The sequence below is a fragment of the Formica exsecta genome, unplaced genomic scaffold (genome assembly GCF_003651465.1).
Source record: "Formica exsecta isolate Colony F162 unplaced genomic scaffold, ASM365146v1 scaffold26, whole genome shotgun sequence".
Classification (NCBI taxonomy): domain Eukaryota; kingdom Metazoa; phylum Arthropoda; class Insecta; order Hymenoptera; family Formicidae; genus Formica; species Formica exsecta.
The window spans coordinates 3,014,249-3,025,502 of NW_021849866.1; positions in this window are offsets into that span (position 1 = coordinate 3,014,249).

Consider the following 11,254-nt stretch of genomic DNA (forward strand, 5'->3'; position numbering starts at 1 on the left):
AAGCAGAGTAATTTTAATCCCTTATAAATTTTATATTGCAAATTTTAAAATGTTGAGAAACCGATAATCAAATGACTAATTAGAATTTCGTAATTCGCACGGAATAACTATTAGCCGAGAAAGTAAAATGAATTGATTGCTTGACGAAAATTATTATAATTAGAAACAAAATGTAATACATTGGCATTTTACACCCGTCATATTGATTGCAAAATGCACTAACGCGTATTTTTTCTTTCTCATAACTGGTTTTATATTGTAATTCCATGTTGCAAAAGTAATACAATGTTTACCCTATGTACATCCATTTGCAAATTCCTCGAATATTTATCGAAAAACGTTTTATGTAAACAAGCGGTATTTTGCATTGTTTCCTGTTATATTTACTAACATTTTTTAACGCTGAAACAAGTTATTCCAATTATCCACTTTGCGAATATATGTTATTATACTTGTCAATGAGTGAACATTTATAAGAAATATATCGCAACTAATTAGATCAGTCAATCAAATGGATCCGTATGATATCGATTGCGTAACCATTAAAGTGGTTATAATCCGGAACTTATGTAGGTGAAAAAGTCGTTACGAAAAACGATAAATAAGCTCAACAAGATTAATCACCCTCATATATTTTCTGTCGACTCCAGATAAGCATACTTAAGTCACAGTAAAAAAAAAATTCAGAACCATCTAAGCAATAAGCAATAATCAATAAGCAAAAAAAATTTCGAGCCGAACTTATGAATTTTATTTTCTTGAATGTCTCATAATCCAAAAATCATATTTTATCATAAAGTGTAATTTATTATAGAGCATCTATGCAATAACTTTATAGCATCAATCTTATCGTATTTCAAAAATGTAAATTGCGAAAGTTGCTTCGCCTTGCGAAGTTACACGAAGTATGTATAGATACACTTATTTTTGCGAAAAGCATATATGTACAAGCTATTCTCGTCATCTGAAGCGAGTGGAGTGCATAAACGGCGTATACCCATTCCCATGGGAACTAATAACCTGTCGTGGCTCCACGAAAACGCGTTCTTCCTAGGCAAGAAAAAATATAGCCGCAAAAAGGCGGCTAGGGAGAAACTACGATGTACGAGGGTAGCGGTCACTGGGTCTGTAATACTCGTTAAGGAGAAAAGGGGAGTATACTTACTGTGGTTACATCACATTCTGATAAATTGTGCTACGATGCGTGAATATCGGAGAGTCAGTGAATGATCGAATGAACAATGTTAAAAGAGAGAGAGAGAGAGAGAGAGAGAGAAACAGACAGAGACAGACAGAGTATGGTATACAGAATACAATATTAAAAAATATAGATTCTTTGATGGATTTGCGATTTAACAATAATGTCAAAGGAAGATCTTTAACTAGAAAACTATTTTATATTAAATTATACAAATGTTAAATCACGCAAATTTTAAGTGTAAAATTATATTTTTTAATTTATTTTAAATGTATTTTTTTTTTCTTCATTTCAGAATTTTCATAAGGATATAATTATCAAAAGAAAAAGAAATATTTTAGAAAAAAAAAGATTATAGTTAATAATGATTTTCAATCAAATATTTAAAATATTCAATATTTGTTAAGAAAGACTAACTCTAAATTCTTTAAAAAATTTAGATTTTTCAGCCGAATATCTATATAAAAGAAATAAAAAATCAGCATTAACTATATATTTTAGAGTAAAGACGTTAAATATTTTTATGAGAAATACTAAAATATATTATTTATAATAACATATAATATAATAATATATTATATAATATATTATTCGTAGCAATTTTTCTATAGAGGCAACTGTAAAGAGAGAATTTTCAGTTTTCGTTTCTTTGATATAAAGATCGTTCAAATAATCCGTATGTGTGCGTATATGTAGACGAAACTATGAAAGACAACTATACTTATTGCACAGTTAAAAGTGATCTAGATATTTCTTGTGCGCATTGTCATTGTTTTTATGTGTGGAAAGTTTGCGCGACCGCGATGTGGAATCGCAAGGGCGGAATCGTTTCCAGGTCCATGAACCGTCCAGCTGCCGGGAGCTTAAGGCGCCCCGATGTGGTTTCGCCGCATCCTCCGTTCCGAAATACCCCAAACCAACATTGCTGTATACTGTACACCGGGATTATGGCGTAATGTGTGAACCGACACCTTGACTACTCCGATCTCCTTTAACCTCCGCGTCCGACCGCGGGAAGACAATCCTTCGTCATTTCTACGACTGCGCGGCTCGAACCTCTCTCGAGTACGACGAGAGAAAACCCTTTTCCCGATCTAAAGGTATTCGCCCATGGTAACTCATTTCCTCTTGTTAGCTGAGTCGCTTAAGCTCAGTTTCCGCCGGAAAGTGTTATCGATCTATGCCCGCAAGCCTCCGGAACTCTGGTCATGGCGCGCCGTTGTTTGTATGCATACGCATTGTCTGAATACATAAACTTGAGGTAATTAGTACTGTATGGATAATCGTTTTAAAGCTCTATAAACGGCTAATAAATTCGAATCGCGAATACCGACACAGAGGAAAATTGTTGGCAACAATGGATTTAAACTCATATCAACGCTCTTAATTATTCAATTCGTTTCATTTATGAAAAAGCCGCATATTTTAGTTAATAGTATTTCATATTAATTTCGGATAAAATCTGTTGTATTTTAAATACAATTAATGAATGATTAAAACAAAATATTAATCGCATAATGCATTAAATAATAAACTTAATTAAATACAAATATACAATATGTATCACATATTATAAAAAATATGCTTGTTAATATACCCTGCTTAATGTACATTAAACTATTAAATTTTAATTAAACATATTTTCATATAATTCCAACAAGCAGTTATGAATCTATAAATTTTGATCGCGTTTTTTAAATCTAAGAATAATAGGCGAGTCAGTGAAAATGCAACTCGAATGTACGTTAAAATCGAACAATTGAATAGTGAATTTCGAGTAAAATGGGAGAGAAATCCTTGTTTTATGCATCCGGCGTACATGTTTTGTTGTGACTACAAAAGCGTTTTTCGTAGGTGGGTACACGATATATAGAGCAGGTAAGTACGAGCAGCGTTTAGAAAACAATGTCGCTATCGATTATATGGATCGCGCAGCACACCGGAAATATTCACAATAACACGTGTGCCAGATCCGGAAGACCCTTGTCAAAATATTAAATCTTCTTTCCACAGATCGAATTTCGAATTGCTTCGCCCTCATAACGAATGCGATCCTCCTCGCGCTGGCAGATCGCAAGAAAGCAGGCAGGGGAGAACACAGCGAGAGGGTTAAACCAACCGATATCACTTTACAACGGCTTTCCACAACGCGAGATATACCGTATTTCCATCTATTTTTGTTCTATCTTTGAAATCATACACCCCCTTTATTATGTTATCTCGGTGCTACCAGCGCAACGCGTATAACTATCCTATTATCCTAATCCCACGAGAACTTTATCTTACAAATTTAAAGAAATATTTAAATATAATACTAAAAATAGATATTAAGGAAAAACGCTAGAATTATAAGAAGATAACTTTTAAAGAAAATGTATCTTTACTATATTTATCGCCGCGGAAAATTATAAACACTCAATATAATTATCTTATTTTGTTATTATATTGTTAGAAATGTTCAAAAAAATGAAAATTAATAAAGATTTCTAAAAAATATTAATAATGTAAAACTTGACGCAGACATTAAGAAAGAAAAATATGTGCTACGTTTTTTATTATATTAGAAAGTAATATATTTTGAAGAAAATTTATATATAAAATACATTTCATGTTTTTCTAAAGAGAAACAGATATTTCATGCAAAATAACTTGTTATGATTATTGTTTTTGGTAGTAAATAACATTTAAAATATTATCTCAAAAAAGGTTAATAAGTTAGTATTTTAGTTTATTTGATATCAATATAAGTCATTGATATCAATATAAGTTATGATATTTAATTCAATTATTACCTGCGAATGTTACCCATCAAAGTTAAGTAATACCTAGTATTGTTATAACTCCAATTAATACCAATTATACACATTATAAAGTTTAATATTATTATAATAATATTAATAATTATAGCTATTAATAGACTGCAATAAAGTCACAGCGTATGTAACGTATTGAGAATAGCATATTGCACTATTCAAACACGCTCAACTAATCGTTAATGTCCATCAATCGTCATTAATTAACACTGTAATAGCTAATTAAAATTTCATAATGGATTAAAAATAGATAATGTGTGCAATGTAAAAGCATAAGTAATAATTAATTGTTTTTAGTTATTTATTGCTTTTAAATAACTGAATTTCTATGTAAAATAACCTCGGTATATCAACTCATATAAATTGCAATATAATAATTTTTAATAAAATTTAACATAGATTTTACATAAGCGCGTGCGTCAAACAAACACGTAATTATTTAACATTGTTATATAATATAAAATAAATAAAATCAAAACTTTTTACAAAAAGCAAAATAGGAATATAAATTCCATAGTTTAATGCGAGCAAATTATAAAATTTTCTCTTAAATATAATATTTTTTAATATAAATACGAAAATTGATGATAAATTGATGATAAATAAGTAATAAAGTAAACAAATGCGTTAAAAGTAAAAAGCCAGTAAAATAATTAATGACTGATTTAGTTTTTCCTTTTCCGTCATTTTTCTTTCTGTTTCTTTTCATGTATTAATTTCGCTCCTCTAATCATATACATATATGTATATATATATATATATATATGCATACATGTATAAGATACATTTATGTAAAATATGTGTATGTATGTGTTTTTGTTCGGTCATTGTAATTACACACAGACATGTTTGCACGGAAAGTATCCTCAGTGTGTAACGCGATACTGCAAAATAAGATTTCTACCTCCTTTGTCAAACTTGTCCCAATATTTTGGTTTCATTTATCTTCTGTTGCGTGGCTAAACGCTTCTGGCAGAATAATGGAATTTCCGTTTCCTCCCATGTGCCGGTAATTCAAGAGGATACTGCTATTTTCGTATACTCGCAAACCACTTAAAATGGGAGTTAAAAAGATAGATAAGACTTTATATGTTAACCGGTAAAAGCGATTATTCAAACTTAATACTCATAAATGCAGAGTTCGCGTAACTTTTTAAAAAACAATCTACAAAGTTTAAAAAGCTAGTTATATTATGACCAACAATGAGTAAATAGAATTATAATCATTGCTATTAATTATCAAACTGTAACTTTATGAATACGTGCGCACGTATGCATGCCAACATGTTAGCTTGTCAAATAATGCATAGCAACAATTAAGACAATCGAGTTTACAAAATACGTTTAATTAATTTTTTCCCAAAATCGTATTTAATATGAATGTGCGTTATTGATTTATTTCATCCGAATGTCAGATATTTCAATATGACCAAGATTCGATTACTATACAATCAATTTCAATGTATCCAATGTTACAATCGTACAATATTTGTGAGCAATAAATGCTCGCAATATTCATGAAAAAGCAATTAATTTCCGTGCAAATATACGATTTCCCAAAATGTCGCGCGAGCAAATATCTGCACTAACAAATTCTAGTTGTTATTACTCGATGCCCGATATGCATGCTATTTTTTATTTATTCTTGTTTATTTATTTATTTTTTGCGGGCAGTGAAACGCACCATTGGCGCGAACTGATCATCTTTACGAACATGGGCAGCACAATGTCGGTTTTATATTTTTATTCCATGATTATCGTCTCATTATTTTATTCTTCGACATTATTTTTCGCGTGCCAAAGCTCAAATCTTGCAATTTCTCTCAAATGTCACGTAATATTCAAGGAAATTAAAAAATAACGAGCAAAACGCGCACAGATAGTTGATAAATAATTTTATGCAAGCAGTCACTGCTATTTATGTCTCCAAATCTTAATTGCTTTATATTAAACATGCAAAATTATTTTTGAAAATATCGACGTTTATACATGACGTGATATATCAAATAATGCTGACAAGAGATATAATATTATTTAATTAAATTATTATTAAGTATATTTTTGTCTTATATGATTCTTTTTTCATAAATTCTGTTCATCTACAAGAGAATGCTTTGACGTTAACATATTATATTTATGCATTTGTATATAATACGATATCGTTACAAAAGTAGTTCAACAATGCAAACTTTCTATAAAATCCGGACGGTAGCGTTAAGTTTTGCAGCTGCGAGTTTGTGCCCGCTCCAAGTTAGAACTACGCGTTATAGAAACCGAACAATTAACCGTTGCATTCGACTGGTACCCATCGCATTCTCTGCAGTCTGAACAAAACAAGGTGACCACACTCGTAGGTTTGCCTGGGTTCATCTAGACCGCATCGTTGCCCCCGCCTGCTCGCACAGTCCGAATCGCTACATGGGACACTCTAATTCGTTGCAATCAGGAGAACCTTCGCTACTGTTTGCCCACCTTGTTGTACCTCTATTAGTTCCGCGTCAGGAAGCATGCTCACGTGATTTGTATCTATGATCTGCGGCTCTATGTCTAATTCAGAAACGCGTGATAAGTTTGCATGAAGAAGAAAAACTGTTTGATTGTCTTTAAGAAATTCTTTGTGTCCTATAAAATTTGCTTGTATTTGATATAAAATAAAACAGCAGAAAATACATAAAAAATTTTTTACAAACACGTTCAAACTTTTCTCTCTCTTTTTCAAGTGCGTAAAAATATTTAAAAAAATGGACTGTTTTATAAGTTTATTATTAAATTAAACTTATATGTATTTTGTGAAATAAATCAAATTAAATAAATTTCTTTAAATAAAATTAAACATTTTGTAAAACTTTAAATTGAATAAAAGCTTACTCTTTTCATGAAGTTACTAAAAGATTTTTATTACATTTTAATTAATTTTTTTTATTTCTGTATATTTAAAAAAATTCGATTTAAATAAAATTTTTTTTATTAATACAAACATAAAAATGCAAATAAAAGATATATTGAAAAATTTTAATTTTTAAATATCTTTATATTTTTTTATTAATAAATAAAAATGTATGTAGGACGCACAAACGTAAATTATTTCAAGAAATTTGCTAATTGCAATGTTTATTTTTATTCTCTAATTATGTTATGACGGTTCAAAAATTATTTCTGTAAAATACAAAAAATTTCACTAGTGCAACATAATACGATCAACAATCATTTACATGTATATGTAAAAATTCTCCCATTAACTTTGTACTTCATAGACTTCCATAATGAACTTCTATCGGCATTATTTACTCGCTCGTCGAAGCTTAATGAGTCATTATTACTTTCGATACTTGGTAACAGCGAGTGATATCAAAGAGGCCAAATCGCGAGTCTCACGCCGAAAGACCGTCAAGAAAAGCGCGATCGGCGGAAACTTTAGTCGTTACGCAAGCTCGTCGAACAAAAGAAAGGAACAGCTCTGTGGAAATGCTCAGTCTAAACGAGCACCGTTCGAAAGGCGCAATTGCGCTTGTCAGAACTTATCGAGCATCATGATCTCGTTACTCGTCTCGCTTTACTCTTACCATTAATTTTTTCTAGAAGAGGATCTAACAATAAAACATCGATTAGCTATACTCTAATCACAGTTGCATATGTCCAGTTTTCCTGTATTTGTACTCGGTTCTTTCTTCAGAGAATTAAACCCGTAATCAATCTCACAGCTGAATTATTAGTATGTTCTCGCAAAAAAATAGATTAAGAAATTTATTTAGTGCATACGATCAAGAGACTGAATATTCCGCGTCGAAATTGTAAAATTATTATCTAAACAATGAAACAAATAACTATTTCAACATTTATTTCTACATTATACTCTCTCAATTTTGCGTTCATGATTTTTGCATTAATCTTTTTTAAGATTTTATATAAAATTAAAAAAAATGTTTCAAGTAGAAAGCTATGCATGAAATTCTATGCAATTTTGATATTGAGAAAAAGATTTGCTTGTTCGCATTCTAGGTTAATGGCAAGTTAATGATGCATAATCTATTATTGCCTTATTGTAACTTATTGAAGTCATTAGGTTTCCATTAGACATAACGAAAACTATAAATGAAGAGCGTTGTTAGGTCGTCCAAGAAACATAGTAAATATTTTACTCGGATACAAATGAGCATTCGAGAGGAACGCTTCGAGAGTACTCCGCTGTGGACTGCATTCGGCGAAATTGGAATTTAAATTTATTGCCGCATGTATATAAGTTTATATATACTGCCGCATTTCGCCATCAAGTAGCGCTTGTTTTACGACAATAATTTCACGAGATTTGGTTAAGATTATAGTTCGTGCGGTAATAACAATGCAATCGGCGAAGAAAAGCAAGATATCATGGTAAATAGCATGCGCGCAGCACAAAAAGATATATAATTATCATTGAATAAATAGCGAAATGAGGGGATTTCGTGAAAATGGCACTATATAATGCTATGTCTCTTGTGCTATCAATTAAGATGCTTCAACGTGCTTTTACTATATTGTAAGATAAAGTCGATAAAATGTTTTACGTGCAGAAACCATTTATTTTTAAGAAGCGCAAAGCGTTAGTAGAAAGATATGTTAAGAGAAACCAAAATAAAAAAAAAAATAAAAAATAGCAAGATAAAATAAATTTAATTGCAAAATATACTCTTTTTGTATGTTATGTTCTAAATCTGACTCATTGTCAAACATATTTTATATTTTATATTATACACAATATTTTTGACAAGGTTCTCGATTTCATTTTTGAAATGTACTTTTTTGTTATTTAAATGCATACATTTATAATATTTTATACGTGAATTATTTATTAACGAGATAATCGGATATAACAAATAAAATCAGAAATAAAGAAAATAAGGAAAATAAAAATAATTTAAATGTTTGGATTATTTTCCTGTAACAGTTTCATATAGATAATTTTTTTCAAGACATTCGGTCACAGATGGATAAAAGGAACACGACTCGACGAAGAAGCAGCGAACTCTCTTCGAGATTTGTGCAATTGAGCATTGGCCCGGAAAATCGACAGTTTCTTCTATTTGCCAACACGAACTTTTAAGATCAAAGAATGAGACTTTAATTAGTAAAAGAACAGCAAGCTCATTGCGCAAACATCTCAGCGTTCTCATATATACATATAGGGTGTCATGGATCAATCACTTTAACTTATTTTCAACAATATTCACGAGCAAAAAAAATTATATATATGTAAAGATAATAAAAAAATTTTGTTTTTTAAAGTAATTTTTATTAATTAATTTAAACATTAAACATATTTATATATAAAATAATATAAAATATATAAGCAAGCAAAATATCTTTGTATGAATAAAACAAACTTTATTTTATTTTTGATTAATTTTGCACAAATAAAACAGTAGTACAGTAAAATAGTAATAGAGAGATCTATTTAACATTTTCCTTAAAGACCGAAAAAATTGTTATTCAAGCAAGAAGCATTCAAATATTTTCTTAAAGATGGGATATATTATTGAATTTATGATATTAATTTTAATTATCGTTCAGTAAAATACTATTAATAGCACAGTAAAATTATATTTCACCTGCACATGTTTAAAATATATTCGTGTAACATTCTTTTTCTCACATAATATCTGATATGAGAAGCGAGCATGATTGTTGATTAGAGACACCCTATATGTACATGTAAAATAGTAGCGCTTTCGGTCGAGGGATTTTTAGATCTTAGCGACAGAGAAAAAAGAAGGGTACCCGTATAATATATCCTTACTATATTTGTTATTCTTTTTAAAACCTTTGCTAACGCTATGCTATTATATTACAACGTAACGCTTTGTATTCGTGACTGATTAACAATCGGAGGTTAAATAGTGTCTCGACAAGACGTGTATGCAAGCGATACTTTATCCCAAGTGTAATCAGAATATTAAATCTGCAAGAAGAAAGCCGCCGATTTTCACAAGCGTTGCCTCTTTTCACACACAAATATAACTTTCTTAAATTTTCTTACAAAAGTCATATAAAATAACGAAAATATGCTTATTATTTATTTGCCTATATTTCTTCTTTCTCTCTCTCTCTTTCCCCCCTCTCTCTTCTTTTCTCTTTCTCTCTCTCTCTCTCTTTCTGTCTACTATATCTACAATATGTATTTATTAATTGCTATATATTATTATTATTATATGAGATCATCGGGAATAAATAATGATTTAATCATTCAAGCATAATAAATATAATTAACTCACCACACACAGACTCGTATCGTTTCCGTTGCCAATTGCTTTATCCAAGGCAATTTCCGTTTGATAATTACACGCACTAACTATCGATACTCCCGAAAGACGTATAAATCACGTCTACTCGTTAATTAATTATTGATTGAACCTCGTTTAAAACGACACGTTGCGATCGTACCGATTAAATATAGTCAAGCTTTATATGGCGGTTCGCGGATAATCGAGCGTTGGCGGTTAGCGGTTCAACAATGTTCGGATAATCATAGACTGTCCTCCTGCCAATCGCAATTCGAATCGAAGAGAGCACTCAACACTTATTACCGCGAATCTTTTAATTGATACGCCGTTCAAAATCACAATTCGACACTCCCGATATATCTATCGACACACGCATTCAAGAGGAGAGAATAGCTTAACGGCTTCTTTAGGTGTGATCTTCGCGCGTATGCAACTTCACGAACATCGACGAAAGGAACGCGGAACAGAACCGACACAGTCGAGAAAGCGCGAGTGTCGCAAAGCGTTACACGAATATACGTGGATGTATGTAATATCCTATATAAGCGATATAACTTCGCGAAAGCGCTATCATAGATATTCCACTATAGATTATAGGACGGAACTATAACAATCGGATCGTTCGAGAAAGCGTAATGTCGTCTGGTGTGCGTAATAAAAGTTGTGTCAATAATATTTTGATCGCGGTCGATCGTTCGAAGCGCCGCGAACTTCGCGCATCTTCGGGTCGACTCGGGCGTCTTCGGTTCCGAATAGTCCCGCGCGAACATAGCGCTCGGCCCGCGTACTTGTCGCTTTCTCTCTCTCTCCCTCTTTCTCTCCATGTGTATATCTCGCGTGTAAATAAACGCGGTAGTGGCAAGTGCGTACATTCGAAGCACCGGTATAATAATGTGTACATGTTATTTCGTATACGAGACGCGGTCCGTGATCGCGTATGTTGTATTATCTCGCGCTGATTCACGACAGTTCGTCGTCGCTCTTCC